The sequence below is a fragment of the Myotis brandtii genome, unplaced genomic scaffold (assembly GCF_000412655.1).
Source record: "Myotis brandtii unplaced genomic scaffold, ASM41265v1 scaffold506, whole genome shotgun sequence".
In the NCBI taxonomy this organism is placed as follows: Eukaryota; Metazoa; Chordata; class Mammalia; order Chiroptera; family Vespertilionidae; genus Myotis; species Myotis brandtii.
The window spans coordinates 2,392,528-2,414,839 of NW_005369287.1; the positions used below are offsets into that span (position 1 = coordinate 2,392,528).

Sequence of the window (22,312 nt, forward strand, 5' to 3'; positions counted from 1 at the left end):
CACGTTCTTTTCCTGACCTCAGGATTTGTCTTCCTCAGCAGCCTTCAGCTGGCTGAATGGAAGATGCATAACGGAAAATGCATCACACTCAACCAACTTCAAAGTTTGACTCCTACATAGGAAATGGACATTGAGATACTAACCAGAGGACCCTGCACGAGCCAAGAGTGACTGCAGCAGTCATGCAGTACACCTGGATCATCCACCAAGACAGAGGAAGAGCGAGTCTCACCAACTGTACTTCACAAAACAGTCAGGGACAAAACAATGTTTCATTTCTTTAAACTCTGTCCCCCAAGGCATGCTGGTTCAACAACAGTTTCACAGGAAAGATCCTCATGGACATGAGGCCCAGTTTTGGAAGTAGAAGCCCTATTTTAGTCCTTGGCACTTGTTTTCCATCCTCTACACTGATTTCATTGTCAGACTTCCCCAAAATAGGACCACACATAAGCTAACCACTGACTTCCCCGTTTCCCAGCTGGGTCTGGTTTACTTTTCCAGGCTTCTCTCCCACAGACCACACTATACCCCAACATCCCTTTAGCTCTGCTGCCTCTGAGCTTCTGCTCTTCCCACTCCCCTGCCTCCCTCTCCTGAAGTCTCACCCAGCCTGCCAGGGCTGCCAACCAAGTTCATAAGACCTTCACCGAGGTCCCAGTCATATGGATTATTCACCCCCCTCCCCACAGGAGTCACAGTGCACATGCTATGACTCGGTTCTCCTGGATATGAGGAAAGGGAAAGCCTGCAGAGTGAGGAGTACAGTGGGGCCTTGACTTGCGAGTTTAATTCGTTCTGAGAACGAGCTCATTAAGGAGCTCATTAACTCAAATTACTCTATCAACTCAATGCAAAAAATCAGCGGAGAGACAGCTGGTATCTCAAAAAACTCGTTAGTCGGGACACTCGTAAGTCAAGGCCCCACTGTATTTGGGGTAAAGCCCACAAGGGAGCCAATAATCTCACATTCTGCTGCTCTTTGGTTATGTTCAATTGTTTTCAAACTTCACTGAGCATGAGAACATATCCTGGTTAAAAATGCAAACGTCCTGATCCCCCGGGATTTAGAAAGTGTGGGGCTGAAGCACATTGTGGTACGTTGGTTGCATTAGTAGCCCCGATTTCTTACCCCTTCCTGCATCCTACCCTTTGCAGTGTGATTTTGCCATCCCTCCCATCTAAGAAGCAGAGCCTGTATCCCACCACTTACCTTGAGAGCCCTTGAAGATTGCCCTCGAAATTTGGCACCTCTGCATTGTCCAAAGAATGCCATGCCCCAGCTAGCCAACTGAAGAATTAGAGAGGGCAGGGCAGAGCTAAGTCCCTCCAGCCATCCCCTCCAAGGATAGCCTACATTGGCCAATAACCAGCTAACCCCCAACCACAAGAACACACCCAGCTGAGCCAGGTTTGAATCATCAACCTGCAGCCTCTTAAGCTAATTAAATACTTATCATTTTATGCCACTAAGTTTTAGGTTGGTTTGTTATACAGCATTATCATGACCATAGATAACTGATATACAGAGAAATCTGCCTTTGTATCAATTATGCCATAGTTTATTACATGGCTCCTCAGGAACATCATCGCCTCGCCTTCACCAAAGTGGTCACACTGTGCCTTGAACAGTGTTCACCTGTGGCAGGAGAGCGGGCGGGTCTCTGATCTTCCCACACAGATAGGAGGCGCTGGGAAGTAGACCCACCTGGGCTATTGATCTGTGTATCCTCCATCACTTTTGCCTGGTAAGCCCTGAAGCAGCATTTGCTAACTTGCTGGAAGAATGTCGGTCTCTCACAGACTGCGATGAGTGTGGAGAAAAAAACAGAAGGTGCTCACTTTTACTGACCCCTGAGTAGTTAGCAACTCTAAACAGCACACTGGAGAAAAGAGAGAAGGGGGGGGTCAGAGACAGAGAGAAATTAAAATGGAAATTTAAAAGGGAATTTTCCCCTTTTATTGGCAGCATAATTAGCCAGAGGAGCCCCAACTGATGCTGTTATGACTGCTCTGAAATGCAACTGAAATCGAAAGGGGGAGAATCAGATGGAAAACAATAACACTTAGCATTTATATGACTTTTTACATGCAGCACTTTTTGTTCCTTTTGTACCTCACAAACATTAACTAATTAATTGCCATGGCACCCCAGAGTAGACAGCCGGTTTTTCCATCTATATTTTACAAGGAATAAAAACAAGCACTTTTTAAGCTCCATGTACTCTTTTGGGGTCTTTGGCATCTTGCAACAATCCTCAGGGCTCACAGTTTTTTATGTCTTTGAAGCCAGAATTCTTAGAGATTCCTATTTATAGACTTAAAATATTAGTACATTTGAACTGGAAGGGACATTACAGGAGTGCTGATTCAAATCTCTTAATTTACAGATGTTGAAAAGAGGCTTACTCCAAAACGATTCAGGAAAGAAGCACGATCAGATTGTTTTTGCTCAGCCTAGGTCAACCCCCACACTCCCAAATTCCAGAAGATAGGTGTGTTTTTCTAAATATGTTTTTATTGATTTTTTAGAGAGAGAGGAAGGGAGAGGGATAGAGAGATAGAAACATTGATGAGAGTGAAATATCTATTGGCTGCCTCATGCACATCCCCTACTGGGGATCGAGCCAGCAATCCAGGCATGTGCCCTGACCTGGAATCGAACCAATAGCTCAACCACTGAGCTACACTTGCCTGGCCCAGAAGATAATTATTAAAGTTAGACCCGCAAATGACTCTCCTGTAACTTTTGTTCACAAATGATTTTGTATGTACTAATCATTCAATCATCAAACCTTTATTGAGCACGTGCCATGGATACACTGCAGCCCTAGAGACTTAAGAATGAATCCGGCTAATGCCAAGCCAGGCATGATGGGCAGTTAGTCCTGACAGCGAATAGAGCTCTGGCCCAATGGACTCCATGACCTGGGACACTGGTATTTCTCAGCCACATATATTATTCTGAGCATATAGTAGGTGGCTCAGCAAACCTATGGTGGCTGATCCAAGTGGATATATTCCAGAGCTAGTTCAGAAACAGCCTAAAGTAGGAGTGAGGGAAACTTCCTTTGCCCAAGGAAAAATACTCCTACTAGTGTTTTGACTCCAAAAATGCCACCATTGGGAGTTGTCATTCATTTTCATCCCCACTCCCAGCAATTACAATTACGATTGAGAAACATCACACTGAAGTCTCAATGCACCTTTGCCCCTTCGTATGAATGATCTTAATGCCTTTTATGGCAGGACCACTGCCAAGCTCTTCAGTCACATCCTCACCTCAAGCCAAGTCCATACACCCCGACTTCCTTCTCAAACTGTTTGGCCAGCCCTGAACGCTGGTGTTGTTTAGACTTCCAAGCCTTTGCACAGAGCGCCTTCCTTTCTAATACCACGTGTCCTGTGCCCACATCTATTAACATGTCTGTCTCCCCTACAGAACTGTAATCTGAGTCCCCATCAATAGCCAAGGGCCTCGCCCATAGAGGTGCTTAACACGTCTGAATTTCATTTAAAAATGAAATCCTACTGTGAAAACAATCTTCAGATGGGGCAATTGAGTGTAGACAGAAGACACCTGTGGACACTGACACGGGGGGGAAAGAATACGAGGGGAGTCTAGAAGCTCCTGGAAGACTCATTTTACCTCCTTTTACCCTGAAGTGCCAGTTACATAAGATGAATGACACATGGCCCCTCAGACCCCCCAGCCCCTCAGTTGGCTGGCTGATGGGCGCACTCACTCACTCATCACCTTGCAGCTGCAGAGCCCTAGGGGCAGCCAGGAAAAGTTTATGCAGTTCCCCAAGTTGCTTTTCTTACAGACAAGGAGAAATGTTCACCTGGGGAGGCTGTGACGCAACCCTCACTCACCCCGAGTGATCACAGCGTGTCTCCAAAAGCCTGACACATCCTGTGTCTCGCTGGCTTCTCCGTGGCTCAGGAGCCTAGTGGGGAGTGCAAGGTGTCAGGCTGAGCGTCTTCCTAGGCTCCCAAGCGGCTGCTAATAAACACTGAAACCTCTCAAATATCACCCGCTCCCCAGCCTTCTGAGTCTCTGTCACTTCTTTCCTTTCTCTCCATTGACTTCTCTTTCATTGCAAATTCCCAAAGTGATCCTCTCAGCACCGAATACATGCAAATGGCATTTAAACGAATTAAACAGCCAGGCTCTCCAAGAACTTCTGCAGTTCAGACACACAGTGCTGAGTTCCTGCTGATGGAAATAATTACTCCGCTTTAGGATCTCCTAGGTTTTTTTCTCTCTCCAAGAGGGGCACAGCAAAATTGTCTTCCACTGTGCCATTTGGGAGGTAGGAAGAAGAAATTTAACATACAATTTGCTTTAAATAAACTTTTTAAAGGCATATATAACCAAAAAACAAGGCTGAAGGATCTCAATTCTACTGAGTATTGCCCACGTTTCACATGTGACTCCTCAAAGTCTCCCAACATCATGATTCAGTCAATGACCTTGACCTGAGTCTGTGAAGTGAAAAGAGGGCAACAGGGAGAGCATAGAGAAGGAGGATCACTGAGGCAGGGACCTAGGAAACCAAGGAACGGTGCTAAGGATGGTGCCAGCTTCCGGGGATGAGAGGGGAAAAGGGGATAAGGCCAAGTTTTCTCCTAAAGGAGCTCTACCTGGAGTAGCCAAGGGACCAAGAGAGGTCTGCAGACAAGAAGGAAAGGTGGAATTGGCTGAGGAGCAACCCCTCCGGGGACAGGGGCTATCATGGATATGTCAGGGCCCCATCCGGGTCCTTTTTTTATATGGGTGCCTCAGCTGCTGTGAATATTGGCTGCTAACTGCTCACAGCAGTCCCTTCTCCAGAGAACTGCCCTGGGCCCAAGGACCTGCCTCCTACAGGAAATGAGACTCGTTAGCTCTGCCCTCAGGTACAGCCTGCAGCCAATGACTCTCAGGGGTAGGAACTGCTGCCTCGGGAGCTGCATAGGACATTGGGCCACAGTTCCTTCCTAGCCCCTCCTCCTGGATTGGCACAGCCAAAGACATTTTCCTCTTCTTTTCTATGAAGATTATCAACATTTTGCTACCAAGAGGAAGGACGGATTGCTTTTGGTTTTGTTTTCCAGGACATCCCAACACGGAGATCCCCCTAGAGCTACATCATCCAAATTCCAGTTCTGCTAAGATGCCAGAAGAGGCGGTGGGCACTCGGGATCCAAATATGCTCTGAGTCTGTTATCATCTGACTGTGTAGATATCAGCTCAGCATCCCCACCACTGACGTAACCGTGTCCATCAAATGTTGCCACTGAAATCCCAGGACTGGGTCCCTGTTCTCCCCCCTCCCTCTGGGGGCCCTCTCAGATACACTTGAGCTGCAGCCTTCAAAGAATGGGCACAAGGTTATCGATTCACTGTTATTAAAAATCAGAATGGGGAGTCACAAGACATGTGGTTCAGTAACATGCCCAGTAAATCCATGACAAAAGACTGAATCCTTAAAAGGATCTAACATTATTAAATAAATCTCTTTCGGGTTCAGTTGGGAAAGTGCAAAAATAATTAGTCTGACATTCCAAGAGTCAGCATGGCCTCTGGTGTTTTTCTCTGGTTATTTTTTCTCTGGGTTACTAAGAGCGACTGAACCCTTCTAAGAAGCAAATTCTTGGTCCTTTATAAGGGGGCCAAGGCCATCATGGGAACCACCTTTCACCTGAGAGAACTTAGCAACTGTGAGACCCTTTCTACTGGGCAGCCGAAAACAAAATACAGTGGGGCCTTGACTTACGAGTGTCCCGACTAACGAGTTTTTTGAGATACCAGCAGTCTCTCGGCTGATTTTTTGCATTGAGTTGATAGAGTAATTTGAGTTAACGAGCTCCTTAATGAGCTCCTTAATGAGCCCGGTCTCGGAAAGAATTAAACTCGTAAGTCAAGGCCCCACTGTATTTAGAAATAGCTTTATATAGTGACTCTGAATTGTTATATATGCTATGAAACAAACAAAAAAATAAATTTAAAAAATAATCAAACCAAACAAAGAACTCAGCAGGAGATAACACTTTGGCAAACTGATTTTAGGTGAAATAGATGGAAATGCCTTGCTAAAGAAATTACATTTAGCTGAGATTTAAAGGGATAGAAGTAGGTCTCCAAGCAGTGAGGGGTGCGAAGAGCATCCAAAGTAGAATAAGCAAATTGTTCAAGAAATTAAAAGATCGGTATAAGCTAAGGCGAGCAGGGATGAGAGGACCGATACAATATGGAAATAGCAGGGGCCCGAGCAGGCAGGGCCCTTAGGTTATGGGAAGGAGTCTGGATTTTATAATAGAGACAAAAGCAGTTGAAGGACTTAAAGCAGGAAGAGTAGCATGATCTGCATTGTTTGTTTGTTTTTGTTTTTTTAGAAGAGCAGTCTTCTGGGTGGAGGAGAGAAAGAATGGAAATAGAGCAAGAATGGAGGAGGGCCAGCTGGGAGGCTTTGGTAATAATGCAGGCAAGAAATGTGATACATGGGGGTTGTGTGAACTGAGACAGAGACAGCTGAGGGAAGGGAGCAGGGCAGGTCGGATGGGGAGATCAGGACATCCTCTTTGAGCAGGTTAAATCGGGCATGTCTAGGGAATATTCAGCTGGAGATGGCTGGTGAGCAGTTGGATATGTGAATCTGGATGCAGAGAGAGAGATCTGGGCTGGAAATATCAATCTGGGGCAAGAGCAACATAAAATGAGATTTAGATCTTTGGGAAAGAATGATATACAAAAGAAAAGAATATAAAGAGAAGAAAACCCAGACTAAGGTGAGAAGAACCCCAGCATTTTGTGGTCTGGTATGGAAGGAAGACAAAGGAGACCAAAAAAAAAAAAGACAAAGGAACTATGGCAGGAGCGTAGGTATGCCAGACATCACGTTAACCCGGTTTGCAGCACCACCTCACCACTGAAAATGACCTGTCAAGGTCACCTATGGCCTTGGGTTGCCAAATTCTAGGACAACCTTCAGGGCTCATCATCTCAGAGTCAATTGCTCCTGGATACTTGAAACACTTTCTCTCTCAGCTTTCCTTGTTTTCACCCGCAATGAACCACCACCTCAAATCAGAGAAAATTATGATCTTACCTAACAGGAAGCATTTCCGGAGCCGCTCCGGCCTTCAGGGCTGGTTGAGTCAGCAGCTTAACAATGTCTTCAGGAGCACAGGCTCTGTCTGTCTCTCTGCTTTACTGTCTGAGATATAGGAACCTCTGAAAGGAAGGGATAAAAGAGAGAAGAAAAGCAAATAAAGTTTATGTTCAAAAAGAAGTTAGAATCCTCAGATTTCTCCCCAATTTTAGCTGGCCATTCTTGAGAGCAACCATTCTCAAATGTTTCATTTCAGGACAGTATTTGAAATTCTTGAGGATTCCAAAAAGACTTTATGAGAATTGCAAATACTGATTATTTATCATGTGAGGGATTAAAACTGAGTCATTTAAAAATATTCATCTAATCATTCATTTTTTAAATAATAGTAATAAACAGCAATTATACATTAACCTAAATAATATCATTAATTCAAGTACTTTAAAATACAACACACATGGATACATGTATGTAAGTGGATATATGGAAAGCAGAATGAAAGAATATATACAAAAGATAAATATATTCAAAAGATAAGTGTACAAAAATGAAAGTTATGGGAGGTAGGGGAATTGGAAATTTGGAGATAAAATGGGAAAATAATATACTTAAAAATTTTAAAGAGAGCAGCCACAGACTTGCAAAGTTAGAGTATAATACACTAAGATGAAGATCAACTGAATTTTGTGCACATAAGATACAAACAACCAAATCAAGAAAGGCACACACATACACCTCACAATTCCTGTCATCCAGTACAGTGGGGCCTTGACTTACGAGTGTCCTGACTAACGAGTTTTTCGAGATACGAGCCGTCTCTCGGCCAATTTTTTGCTTTGGGTTGCGCGATAAAATTGGGGCTACGAGCCAGCTTCAGATACCCCACCGCTAGTTGGCGCAGCGAACGTCACAGTGAACTCCACAACATCAGCCCAGCATCACGTGTCTCACTCATTCACAATTGATTTGACATACGAGTAATTTGAGTTACGAGCTCCGTCACGGAACGAATTAAACTCGTAAGTCAAGGCCCCACTGTACCACCCTCTCCACTCACTGCTTAAGCAACTCATGCCAATTGTCTATTCCTTGAACATTCCATGCTCATCACTACCCCAAAGTCTTCTTGGACTTCTGGTTTCTTCTTCCTAAATTGTTTCTCCCCTGGCTCTTTGCATGGTCAATCTCTTTTCATTTTTCAAGTCTCTATTCAACATTTCATCATCTCAGAGAGGACTTTGTTCACCCTGCTGTGCAAATTCAAACCTTCGGTCCTATTCTCTATCCAGAATAGGTCATTGATTCCATTTAATAGCAACCATCAAGACAAGATTTTCTTGTTTGCTTGCTTATTGTTTTGCACCTTTCCACCTTTATAAATTTCAAGAGGGGAAAGATCATGTCTATCCCATTACTCCTATAGCCCTTGTATCTAGAATAGTGGCCGGCACTATCTAGTTCCATCATTTATTTCGGAAATTAAAAGGTGAATGAAAATGAGGTCAGAACTGAGTGGCCATGGTATTGGATGAGTCATCCATATGGATGCTAAAGACACTGAACATGCTGACAGTGTCAAGGAGAGGAATATAAGAGTAAGCCAGGTACTGAATTCTCCCATGAATGAGAGAGAAAGATGGGGCGGCCAGTGGATGATGCAGCAAGGAGTACGAAAAATAGCATTACCAGATGGCATGTAGCTAGGATTGTAACTCAGGCCAGTGTGGCTCTAAAGTCTGTCAGATTTTCTGCGCTCTCAAGCAGCTCCTGGAATTGTGCCTTGCATGTATAGGCACACTAACTATTGGATGGATGGATGGGTGGATGGGTGGATGGGTGGATGGGTGGATGGGTAGATGGATGAATAGAGAGAATGATGATTGACAAAGCACCTATATGGTTCATTTTCATTTTTTTTCCTCCTATTTTGTCCCCTAGCTATGGTTTTTTGTTTACTCTGCTTTGTTTCGGCTTGTGTTTTTAAAATATGATCAACTTCTGATTAGCCATGATAATAGAAGAGATCAATAATAGAAATAATTGAAAACAGAAGGCAACCCAGAAATAATTTCTATTTAGTCTGGAGGTTTTGTTCATGCCTTTTTAAATAGCAGATCTACCAGCATAATTACATTTTACCTTGGCAAATATTAAAATTATTTTTCATTCTTTAAATGTACATGAATTGATGGTGGGTAACATGAAGTTGGCACAAGCTGGATGGTAGGAAAAGGCAAGCTGGGACGCAAAACTTCAGGGCAGAAGATTCATAAGCTTCATTACTTCAGTGAGTGATGAAGAATTTATTTATAACCCCAGAAAGAGTCTTTTCAATTTAATAAGAAATAGAGTCATTTCTCTCTGGATGTTGTTCTATAGTATAATCTGTAAAGAGATATTATTCAGAGTCTCTTCAGAACGATTTTAACTATACCCTTACCTTAATAGTAGGAACATCCCTTCCCACCACCTGTGCTAGGAACACTGACATTTTCCCATCACCTCATCACCACGAGATGTGCACCCATGACTTTCCCTCATGGAAAGTCAGAGTCAGGGAGGGAGGGAAGGAGCTGGCCCCATTGGGAGCCTGTTTGACTTCATACTGTTATTCCCCATGGTACCTGCCCAGCCCAACAGCTAGACCATGGTACAGGCTCAATGAAGATTTGCCAAATGTCTATTATAAATCTGGGTTGGCCTTGTGGAGTTCATTTCACCTGTTGTGGTGGTTGTTTGAATGGGTTGCATTGCCAGAATGCGCTATCCAGGACCAGAACAGATATGATTCCTACCTCTCCCTGCTCCTTGAAGGTGAGATCTGAAGATGTGTTCTGAGGCACTCATTGATTCACTACTCTCCTGCTAATGGGCGAAGAGGAGAAGTTGCCAGGACCACGGCAGATGATGGTGGACACTCCAGTAGAGCAAGGCTTTGTGGGTCCAAAGAGGCCATCTATAGAGGCTTGGGGACTCCCAAAAGGCTCTGGGGCATCAGCCGAGATGGAAAGAGATGAGAGTATGCCAGAGGATGTTCTATCTGGATAGCACACAACTATTCCTAATCACAGTTTTTATTTGATCAAACTTTATTTTTAGATTGAAAATGAATCAGGGTGCCCACCATATTGAGGGTTGCTCCTACTTGGTTCCAGACCTCTAGAACCCCCTGCCAAGCCCCTCATTGCTAAGTATTGTTGATGGCAGAACAACAGCCTCTGTCACCCAGCCAAGCAGCCATTCATTAGTAAGAGAGATGCTCCAGTGAAGAAAAAATGATGGACAAAGCTATGGCTGACCTGGCCAGGGAATGAGGCCAGGTCATGGCATCCTCCATTTTTGCACCGGTGTTTCAAGTCCTCCATATCCCTAAATTGCTCATTTTTTCCCTAAGACGGGAAGAGGGACGCCACACCTCCACCCTCCTGTTTTGTTTGGTCCCTTCTTTCTTTAAGTTTATGTCTTCATTAATTGGCTTCTCTTAGATTGCCCCTCTCATCATGGCCCAAGCTCACCAAACAATACAGCACACACACAGATAACTGTATAATAAAGGGGGCAGAGCAATGGGATTCCCCCGACCATGACTCTGTGGGGAACCAGCATAGGGGCAGGAGTGGGAGTGGAAAGAACTCGGAGCTTGGAGTCAGAAAACCTGCATGGAGTCTCCTACTTTCTGGCTGTGCTACCCTGGAAAATCCCCTGCTCTAAGGCTCGTTCCTTTATTTATAACCTGGAGATAATAAGGCCCACGAGCAGATGACATCCTGCAGGCATCGGAAAGGCTGGGCTAAATTATAAAACCAATAAATAATATATGAGGTCAGTTGTGCAAATGGTACCACAGAGACAAGATGTTTCCTGAGCCAGCTGAGCAGAGAGAAACAAATTAGCTTCATTTGTATCCATGGTATTAATTCAGAACAACAACAATAACATCAACAAAAGAAGTGTCCATCAGAAGGGGGAAGGAACTCCACTTGGAATGCAGAAAAGTGAGACTCAGAGAGGCAAGAGTTGAGAGCCCGCAACCCAAGAAGGGGAGACCCTGGCCCTAAGAGTCCACCACCCTACTGGCTGCCCAACTATTATCCCCGTGCCATTCAACACTGGAATTGTGGTCCATTCTCATCGGGGAAACTTAGTTGAATTGATTATCACATGGTTTTCCCATAGGGAGAGAAGGGTCTAGTCACATGATAGGTCTGTTCAGTCTTCTTGACAAATTCACCTCAGAGATTCATTTTAGGAGAGTCCATGAGAAAGCAGTTTATGAATGGCCCAGAGCTATGTACTGCACTAACATCCTCAAATGCTGACTTTCATGGGGCCAGGTTTGTCTCTTATCCATAACATCTATTGGCCCAAGCATCTCAATGGATCCTGAAAGTGGAGAAATGCTAAAAGGAGTTATTGAGTCAAGACGTGCTGGAAGCAGGAAGAGCCACCTCTTTGTCCTCAGTCCCAGTTGGCCTATGCTCTCTTAATCCATTCTGACACAGGCACACCATCGGTTTATCTCTGGTTCAGCTAGTCATTTGCCTGCTAGCTTTAATCCCATTCATCTTTAAGAAAAGGAAGTCTGGTGGAAAACCCTGCCAACAATCAGTTACTTGGCCCACTTTCCAAATACTATTCTAATACTCTTCTCGAACTCTCTTATAACTCCATAATCTCTTTTCTTGGGTTTTGGCACTCTAATCTCTTGAATAACCTTTTAAAGTTCTCAGTAGCAATGAAGTCTGTTTTGTACCACATGAGAACACTTTACAAAATAGTGTCTCCTCTTCTGGATCCTGCACTTGAATTAGAGCTCTCCTCAATGATTAGATATAACTCAGCTTTATTGAACCACATGGGAATTTATGTGTTATTTAAATTGGATCAAGGCCTAAGACCAGAGTTTGGAAAAAAGCAGCTATAGTGTGACTCAGGTCTGTATTTATTCGTTTATTCATTTAGCAGCTACTCAATACCTACTAAGCTCCTATGTCACAGAGCCTGTGCTGAGCCCTAAGAATGGAGAAATGAGGAAGTTGGCTCTTGATGCAAGACTTTGGAGCCTGAAAACCAGGACTCAGATCCTGCCACTGTCACTTACTGTTTACTTAACCTTTCTGAGCCTCTAGTTACTTAACCTTTCTAAGCCCTAGAATAGAAATAAAAACATTATCTACTCAAAAGAATTTTTGTGAGCATTGTATGGAAAAGGTCTTAGCAGAATGCCTGCCACATACTCAATGAATGTTAACCATAAATCCTATTTGTCATCAGCAGCTTCTGACATGGCTCCCAATGATCCCCACCCCCTGGTCATGTCCTTGCATACACTCTGCCTGATTTGGAACACACTGATCCTATTCTCTTGCTTCTAACCAACAGAAACAGCAAAAATGAGATAGGATGTTACTTCTGTGATTAGGTTACAAAAGACTATAACTTCCATCTTGTTGGTTCTCTCTCTCTCTCTCTCTCTCTCTCTCATTACTTGCTCTCTTTGATAAGAAAACCACTTGACAAGTAACGGAAGCTGGTCTCAGACCAATAGCCAACAAAGACTTGAGACCAAGAGACACTGAACCACATGAGTGAGCTTTGAAGCAGATCCTGGTCCAGTTGAACTCTGAGATAATTGCAGCCCCAGTTGACTGCAGCCTTGTGAGAAGAGGGACCCTGAGGCAGAAGACCCAGCTAAACTCTGCTCAGATTCCTGACCCACAGGAACCATGGAATAATACCTCGAGTTTTGGAGTAACCTGTTATGCAGCAATAGATAACTAATACACTATTAGTATTAAAGTTTCAGGGAAAAGGAATAAAGAGTGTGTGACAGGAGCAATAAGAAGGGGTATGGAAAGGAGCTATGTGAGCAGCCAAATAATCAAGAGGTGAGAATCCCATTCTAAATATTTGGGGCTTCTCATGGGAGCAATGAGAAGTCATCAGATGTTCTTTAAGCAAAGTAGGAACTCAAGTCTTTCTTAAATATTAAGACAAATATGGAGTCTTTTAAAAAATAAAAAAGTCTTTCAAGAGAAAGAGCCAGAATGCCTTCTTAAGCTGATATATTATCCAGGATATAAAACTGGAAAAATTCCAGAGAATTGAGGTCTCTTATTTTTACCCCGTCTGCTGTTAGGCAAATCAATTTGGGATTGATATCACCAACTTTAATGGTGAAGAAAAAAAAACGAAAGTGAAGTTACTGAAATAAACATTTTCATTAACTTCAAAATCAGCGAGCTCAAAATCAATTAAGTTTGTAATATCCTTATTGAGGACACGAGTAGTGAATTAATAACAGTGAAAATGAGGTTTTAGGAATGTAAAAAGAGTCAGACTTTTATAAATAACTTTTGATATTACAATTTCCTAAATCAATAAAGATACATCGGTTTTTATTTACACACCTCTTTTTAAATCCTGAACCAAGACTTTACATATACCTGCCCTTGGACTAATCCCATAAATCAGTTTGAAAGTGACACAGTTTTTGCACAAGAGCCATCACATCTATGTATCTAGATCTTGCCATCATAAGACAAAGGGACTGAGATAAGAATATGATCTATAAAATAAGTAAAAGGAAAATATCTCTGAATTATTCACTGAAAGAATCAAGTCAAAGAAGAAGGCATAGGAGATAAGGAATTTGGTGTGGAAAATGATTACTAACTTAGAATCCACAAGAAAAATCCTATACCTTACTATTAAAAAAGCCTATAATAGCCGAAACCGGTTTGGCTCAGTGGATAGAGTGTCGGCCTGTGGACTGAAAGGTCCCAGGTTCAATTCCGGTCAAGGGCATGTACCTGGGTTGCGGGCACATCCCCAGTAGGAGATGTGCAGGAGGCAGCTGATCGATGTTTCTCTCTCATCGATGTTTCTGACTCTCTATCTCTCTCCCTTCCTCTCTGTAAAAAATCAATAAAATATATTTTTTTTAAAAAGCCTATAATAGTTATGTCATAGTACTTCACACATTCATTATTTTGACCAGTACTTTTTGAGTACCTACTATGTGATGGGACCTGTGCTAGGCTCCTGACAAGTTTCTGCTTAATACTGGCATTGGAAATCAATAGAACTTTGATCTGTGCTTTTCCTTGAAGGCATAAGAAGACATAATATAGAAGGAAATTCTCAATTGAAAGTAACCAGAGTCATGAGCCTAACCATTAATTTGTTAAATTGTTGTTCATTTCACCTCTCTAGGGCTCATGAAAAGAATGAAGGAATTGTGCTTAATTATCTATAAAATTGCCTCCAATTCTAAAGGACTCTGAATCAATAGCCCCTTGAATACCCAAATTCAGATCATTCTCAAACTACAGGAGAGTCCTCCAGAGTTCATGACTGAAAAGGAGGAGGCTCTAGCTCACCAACTTGACAACCCACTTCAGGAAACAAGGGTCCCCAAGAATCCCCAGGACCTAGCTGAGTGTGTTCTATCACCAGTATTTGGCACTGCCCAAGTAATTTCATAGGATCCTTGCTCAATACTGCAGCTGATGGAGAAAACACTTGGAAGCAGAAGACCTAGAGCCAGAAGAGCAGCCACCCCCTCTTTATCCTAGAGATGGGTCAAGTGTGGTCCAGAGAGGATCAGTGACCTGCCCCTAGACAGATATACATGGGGCATCTATCTCCAGTCTGTTCCATCACACCAGCATAGAGCTAGTCTTAAGCTAAAGCATCTCTCTAGATATTGCCACATCTGGTGACTACATTTCTAATTCCTCCAAAACACCGCAATATCTCAGAACCGTAGAACGCCTAGTGTCCCAGACTGCCTCTGCCCCTCTCCTTTCACAGGAAAGATGGTCAAATGACAGGAGTAAAGTGATGGGATGCTTAGTAATAAATCCACAGCTAGGACTCAAGTCAGCCTTCAGTTCAAATCTCATCCTGTTTCCCAAACTCTCTCCCACCTACTCATCCCTTAGATCTGGGTGACCTCTATGTGCCTAGTGCTGTGTCTAGTGTTATAACCAAACCCAAACCAAGACACTGAGCTCAAGTCTCTCATTCCGTACAAGTGGGCTTGTCAGGCAGAATCCAGCCTGTGTGAAACCAGCTCTAAGCAAAGTCTCAGTGGAAAATCTGAACAGAGAAAGTGATGACAACCAAAAAAAGGCAAAACCTATTCCTTTAATAGCCCTGATAATTCCTTCTAAGACTTGAGGACTCCTTAATCCAGTTTTCACCTTTCTTCTTTTAGTATTTTTCACAGCAGCAGGTCAAATCTAATCTTTGCCGATTCTTCCAAGGGAAGTAGTAGTTGGAGAGGAGAGTGATGTTAGCAGATAAGCTGGAATTCCTTGAACTGACTCCTTGGGTATGTAATGTACTTTACTAAATCAGAGATAATGAATTCCACAGAGAGTGCATGAGGGGAAGCAAAACATAAGCACAGTCTAATTACATTTCATTTCAAGGGAAGCAAAGGGACAGTCATAGAAAGTTCACCTTAGAAATGGCCTATTCCCCTGACTGGACAAAGGGGAATACTGGCATTCATGATTTGACTGATCAACAGTGGTCTCCACTCAAATCTTCTTCATCCTTTATTTTTTAATATATTTTTATTAATTTCAGAGAGGAAAGGAAAGGGAGAGAGAGATAGAAACATCAATGATGAGAATCATTGATCGGCTGCTTCCTGCACACCCCCTGCTAGGGATCAAGCCCACAACCCAGGCATGTGCCCTGACCGGGAAGTGAACCATGACCCACTGGTTTACAGGTCAACACTCAGCCACTGAGCCACACCAGACAGGCTCTTCTTTGTCCTTTCAAAAGGATTTTAGGTTTTGAGAGCCCTCCTTCATTCTTGCTAGGGTCAGCATTAGCTGTGGCCTGTGTGAGAAGAGAACTTCCTTACAAATGGAACAAGGACTCGGTTACTAAGAAACCATTTGTCTGCTTTATTCCTGGAGTTATTTATCACCATGATGGGGACTGTCTGTGTCTCAGAAATTACTGAAAGGGGAGAGAATGTGCTGAGTGACCTCAAGAAGAACCCTTGAAATACAGATATGCTAGCTTTCAAGTGTCTGCAAATTCTCTGCCACTGCTCCCTTAAGAAGGTAAAGGCTAATTCTTCCTTCACTTAAAAGCAAGCTACACTTGGGGTTTTACTTCTAACAAACAGAATAGAGAAGAAGTGATGCAATGTGACTTATGAGAGTGGGTCATGAGAAGGCTAATTCTTCCTTCACTTAAAAGCAAACTATACTTGGGGTTTTACTTCTAACAAACAGAATGGAGAAGTGATGCAATGTGACTTATGAGAGTGGGTCATGAAAAGAATAACTTCTACCTGACTCTTACTCTCTTGACTTGCTTGCTCTGGGAGAAGCCAGAGGCCATGTCATAAGGACCCTCAGCAGCCTGTGCAGGATGTGGCCTCCCACCAAGAGCCAGCACCAGCTTGCCAGCCACGGAGTGAGCCACCTGGGAAGTGGATCCTCCAGCCCCAGTCAAGCCTTTAGATGACTTCTGCTCCACATAACATTTTGTTGTTGTTGTTAAACCTCACCCGAAGATATTTTTCCATTAATTTTTGGCGAGACTGGGAGGGGGAGAGACAGAGAGAGAGAGAGAAACATCTATGTAAGAGAGATATATTGAATGGTTGCCTCCCACATGCACCCCCACCAAGGCCAGGGATCGAGCCGGCTGCCTAGGTACGTGCCCTTGGCAGAAATCAAAGCTGGAACTCTTCAGTCTGCAGGCCAATGCTCTATCCACTGATCCAAACCGGCCAGGGCTCCACATGACATCTTGATGGCTACCTCATGAGAGACCCTAATCCAGAATTGCCCAGCTTGGCCACAACTCAATTATGAAAGATCATAAATATTTTAAGCCACAAAGTTTTATATTTTGTGACACAGCAATAGATAATACAGTATATGAGTCTGGTTCACAATCGACTTAGGAAGATCCCAGCTTAAGATGAGTAGAGGATCAGAAGAGTTTGGGTAAATGAGAAAATAAAATAAAAAGGGGAATAAGAGGAATGGAAGGTGAAAGGGAGAAAAGCAACTTCTCCTTCTACTTTGGTCTTCATTTATCTCTTCCTTCTCTTGATTTTTGTTCCTCGTTTGCTTTATGCTCTTGCTTGTTCTCATGTATACTAGCTTTATCTCACCATTTGGCCAGCTGACTTTTTTTTTTAATGGTTTGTCACTTTTATTTTTTTTTCCCCCTTTATTGATTAAGATATTACAAATGTGTCCTTATCCCCCCAATGCTGACTTCTTAAGACCAAAACAAGACTCATATTTCTTCTATGTTCTTCATAATGCCTGGTAGTGCCCTATACTAAATGAACTAAGACCTGTGTATAAAAATGGAAGGCCAATTTATGACTCAGTAGCAGAAGGAACATTCTGACAGAGTTGAGCAAGAAAGTTGTGCTGAAACCTATATAATTTTATTAACCAATGTCACCCCAATAAATTCAATTTAAAAAAAAAGAAAGTTGTGGTGGGGCATGAATTTCAGATGGGGGTGAGTCATCGACAATATTTTGTGTACTCTGGTTACCAAGCAGATTCTTAGAGAGTGTAGTAGACTGCTACTATTACTTTGGTGCCCCCTAATTAACCACACCTCCAAGTATTTATGTCTTTGTTTAGCCCCCTATCACAATGTCTCTGAACTTGGCCATGTGATTACCTTTGTCCAATGGGACATTAGCAAGCATGACACAAGTAGAGGCTTGATAAGCATTTGTACATTGAAATCTAGAACACTCCTTCTTAGAACCCAGCTACCAAGCTCAAGCAGCCCACATAAAGAAGAACCAAGGCCCCCAGCCAACAATGCCAGCTGAGCCTTCAATCAGTAGGCAGTACCAATTCTCTACCATTTGAATGATGCTATTTTGGAGCTACCACTCATCTCAGTACTCCAGCTGATACCACATGAAGTAAGAAAATTATCTATTCAGCCCACAGAATCATGAGAAAAAAATTGTGGTTGTTGTTAACTATTAAGTTTTGGGGTGGTGAGTAACACAGCAATGGATAAACAAAACAAATACCAATCTCAAATCTGGAGTAGGACTATTTCTCAGGCCACACAACTTTCTAAGCCATAGCTCAGGAACGGGCCTCAAACTAGAGTGTGTCTATTTACAAAGCCTGAGTTCTTTCTACCACTACCTCCAAAATCATGAGAGTCAATGAATATGAAAGAACTTTACAAACTCCCAAGTGTCTTGCTAATGTTCTCTCTGGTGCAGACATCAAGGGCTGCTATTGTCTTCCTTCCATTTCTGCCTCTAATTATTTTTGCCTTGCATTTCCTTCTGTTTTTCCATCTTTCTTGTTAATATCTCTCAACTTCCTAGTGCTCCTTCAAACATCACTTGAGGCCAAAGTCACTGCTGAACCCTGATATAGCCATATTCTTTACTAGGCCTGAGTTCTGGACACAAGCCACAATTAAGTGGCCTTGGGAAGTTACTCTCTGAGCCTTGGTTTCCCCATCCAAGGCTCAGAGAGTAGGGAAATCCCATCATGTCTCAAAGGATTCCTGAGAAGACCCAGCAAAAAAAAAAAGGATAGAAAACCCTTTTTTCCCCTCCCCCTTGTCCCCTTTTAGCTGCTCATCCGTAATGCATTTCCCTGGGCTCTAGCCTCTCTACCATGACAAAACTTAGTCAACTCATCTGCTCCTCACTAGAACCAGGGAACAAGGAGGTCTAAATTCTAGATAAAGTCCTTAAAATGCTTTTGTGAATTGAGATAATGTGAATATCCTAGACCCCCTACCCTTTCCAGAAAAGTAAGTAATTATGTTAATTTTCCATGACCCCAGAACACAAGAAAACAGAACTCTCTTTTCACTCCAAAGATAGAAGTCATTTTATGACAAAACAGTAATGAGAAAGGAGGAGAGAGGAATGCAAGTAATAAGAAAATATTCCAACAATCTATATTATGAATATATATGTATATTTATATCTCAGCAGGCCCTGCAGAGTTACAGATGAGCTAATTAAAATGCTTATGCTTTTAGCAATGATGTTTATTGAAATCACTTTATAACCATCTAAATTGAGGTTTGTTTTCAGCTATAATGCAATGCTACCTGGAATATTCTGACCTAAATTATTTATGTGTCTAAAAATACATTGCCTTTCCCCATTACTGACTTTGTGGATATAGCTCAGGATGTGGAAATTTTTGGTGAGCTCAAGTGGCTCTCACAGGTTTTCCCTGAATTTTTTGTGCCTACTAACTTAAGTTCTCTGACTCCCAGCTTAATCTCTTTGCATTGCACCCTTCCAAAACAAATGCATACATATGGTTGGAATGTCTAAAATAAGGGGCCCTGGGAATGATGAAGTAAATTTTGAGAAGGAAACAGATCCTTGGACTCAGCTCTTAAAAATGAAGATTAGTGAATCATCCTGATTCTCCATTCCTCCACAGAAAGAACTCTCCAAACTATGCCTGAAAGCCAGAGCTCAAAACAAGAAAGAGAAACCACTCTAGGTATTTCAAACTAATAGGTATTTAATATATTAAGTATTAGGTGCTCACCAAACTGTGGAAGGGCTGGCGAAACAGAAGGTACAAGCATACCACAGGCTATTGAATTCAATGACAAATTACTGAAGCTGTGGCCCAGACTTCAGGAAGCTGCTGCCATCCTCCATACTCCTGCCATAATTGCCTTGAAGTACCCTTGAACCTGATGACTAGACACTGAGCTGCTGAGCCCAGCTTCCATAGATGCCTCTAAGCATGCACACTTTTATGACCTTGCTTGCCAGGAGCAACAGCAGTAGGACTCTCCATCCCTTCCACCTTCCAGTTTTGCATGAGGCCATCTAATTGGCAGAACCTACGTTATTCACAGAACACTGTCTGCACAGGAGTCTCAGGAAAGTGGTGTATTAGCTTTCCAAACTCTACATCTGGAAGGAAAATAAAATGGCATTTGAGAGTATCAATTCACCATACCTACCACAGTCTACCCCCTCAGCACTCATTGTCCAAATACAGCTTTCTACACATATTTAATCTTCCAAGCACCAACAGCAACAAAGCTGAACATAAATGCCTGTCTCTCATACAACAGACGCACTTCACCTCTCCCCGAAAGGGGAGATCCAATGTCCCATCTGTCGCTGATAGATCTTCATTTTCCTTCTAGTCTATCACATTCCCACCTTGGTAAGCTGTAATCTAAGCATGTCATTGGCCAGTTACCCACCAACAAGACATTTTGAAATCTTAAGAGAAAGAGGTTAAAAGTAGATTACTTGATACCTAAACATATATGCATAACAGAGCAAGAAAGAAGATGTGAGAAGCTGCTATAATCCTTGTTTCTGCAACTGGTCATGAGACCAGAAATGGACTTTGAACTTCTTCCCTACATTACTATTCATGTTGCCTTAACTTTCTTTTTTTTATACTTTACATTGAACGCTTCAGAAAACTAATTACAATGATTCCAAAATGCAATTCCTGGATTAAATGAATATCCTCTATAATTATCTCCAATCAATATTTAAAACTGTATGCAGACACTAGGTCAGCTAACAAATAAAATAAGCAAAGTAACTATTGAAACTACAAATCTCAGGAAAGAGGACCATGCATGATCAGTTAGGTCACTTTGCCAGTGTTTTTTTTAAATACATGATTCACATTGTTCCAATCAAATCTATCTCCCCTCCAAGAGTTACATTAGACCGCTGATACTAAAACTTAAAGCTATGATCTTTGTCAACTTAAAAAAATTTTCAGTTTAATACAAAGAAATTCAGAAAGAAATTTTCAGGACTCTTGATCAGAGGCTTTCGCTACTTGTCCTACACTGGTGTACACGGAGGTTCAGGGAAGGCCAAGAGGAGAGGTTCCCATTGAAGACATTGATCAAAGAAGCAAGTGAACTAGGCAGTCTATAAACTAGCTAGCCATCAAGAAGTTACCAATAAAGGACTCATGTTAGTAACTAGCCATGTTTAAAAAGCCTTAGCCAATGTTACAAAAACAAAACCTTTAGAGTATTATTTATTAATGCAAACGTAATTGATTTTTGCTTTCTATACATAATCATCTTTGAAATGCTAAAAATGAGCTCCAACCATGGTTCTGTTGAGAAGCTGCAGGTGTACGTAAGATGATCTACTACTGATTTACCTTCTCCAAGTATTCTCTGGAAGCAGTCGGATGCGACCTGATCCTAGGAGAATCCAGGGTTCAATTTGCCGGGCAGACTTCTCCAGGGACTTCCACAAACTGCGATGCTTTCACCAGGCGGAGGGTCTCTCCCACGCTTCGGCCCACGGGGAGGTCACTGACACTCACATGCTTGCTGACTCCATTGGGGTCCATGACGAAGAGACCTCTCAGTGCAAGACCGGGACCTTCTCGCAGCACACCGCAGTCTCGGGAAATCTGCTGGGTCAAATCTGACAAACGTGTGATGTTCATGTGGCCCAAACCACCCTTCTTCCTCGGTGTGTCGATCCAGGCGAGAATGGCTGAGGTGGGAATCCCCGGAAACGGCGACAACTTCCCAGTTCACATCATGAAACGCACTGGCTTTGTCACGGAAAGCAATCATATCTGGGGGACACACAAAGGTGAAATCCAGAGGATGGAAGAAGAGCACCAAATATTTCCCCGGCAGTGGTTCTCAACCTTCTGGCCCTTTAAATACAGTTCCTCATGTTGTGACCCAACCATAAAATTATTTTCGTTGCTACTTCATAACTGTAATGTTGCTACTGTTATGAATAGTAATGTAAATATCTGATATGCAGGATGGTCTTAGGCGACCCCTGTGAAAGGGTCGGTCCACCGACAAAGGGGTCGCGACCCACAGGTTGAGAACCGCTGCCTTAAAGTCATCAAGGCTTAGTTCTTTGAACTCTCCATGGACCACGCTGTGCCCTTAAAATAGGGTGCGTGCTGGGTGACGGCGGGAGCACGATGGGGGGAACTGGTGCTCAAGGCCGATTTTGCTCGGCTGGAAGCAGACCATAGACATCTGTCAACATGTTCCTCGAGAAGCACAGGCCTAAGGGCTGCAGAGGCAGAGATGCCCCAAGGAATGGCACTCACATACGGGCAACCGTGACGCGGAGCAACCTTCGCACTGTGACTGCCATCTTCTGTGCACTTGGCGCGGTGGGGAGCGCCCAGGAAGCAGAGGGGGCGGGGCCTGCGGGGCGGGGCCGG

At 43.0% G+C, this 22,312-nt stretch overlaps 1 pseudogene; it reads right to left on the bottom strand.

Moving 5' to 3' along the window:
- Nucleotides 1-21,229: 21,229 nt before the first annotated feature.
- Nucleotides 21,230-22,242, bottom strand: LOC102257447 (annotated as a pseudogene).
- Between the last annotated feature and the right edge of the window lie 70 nt (nt 22,243-22,312).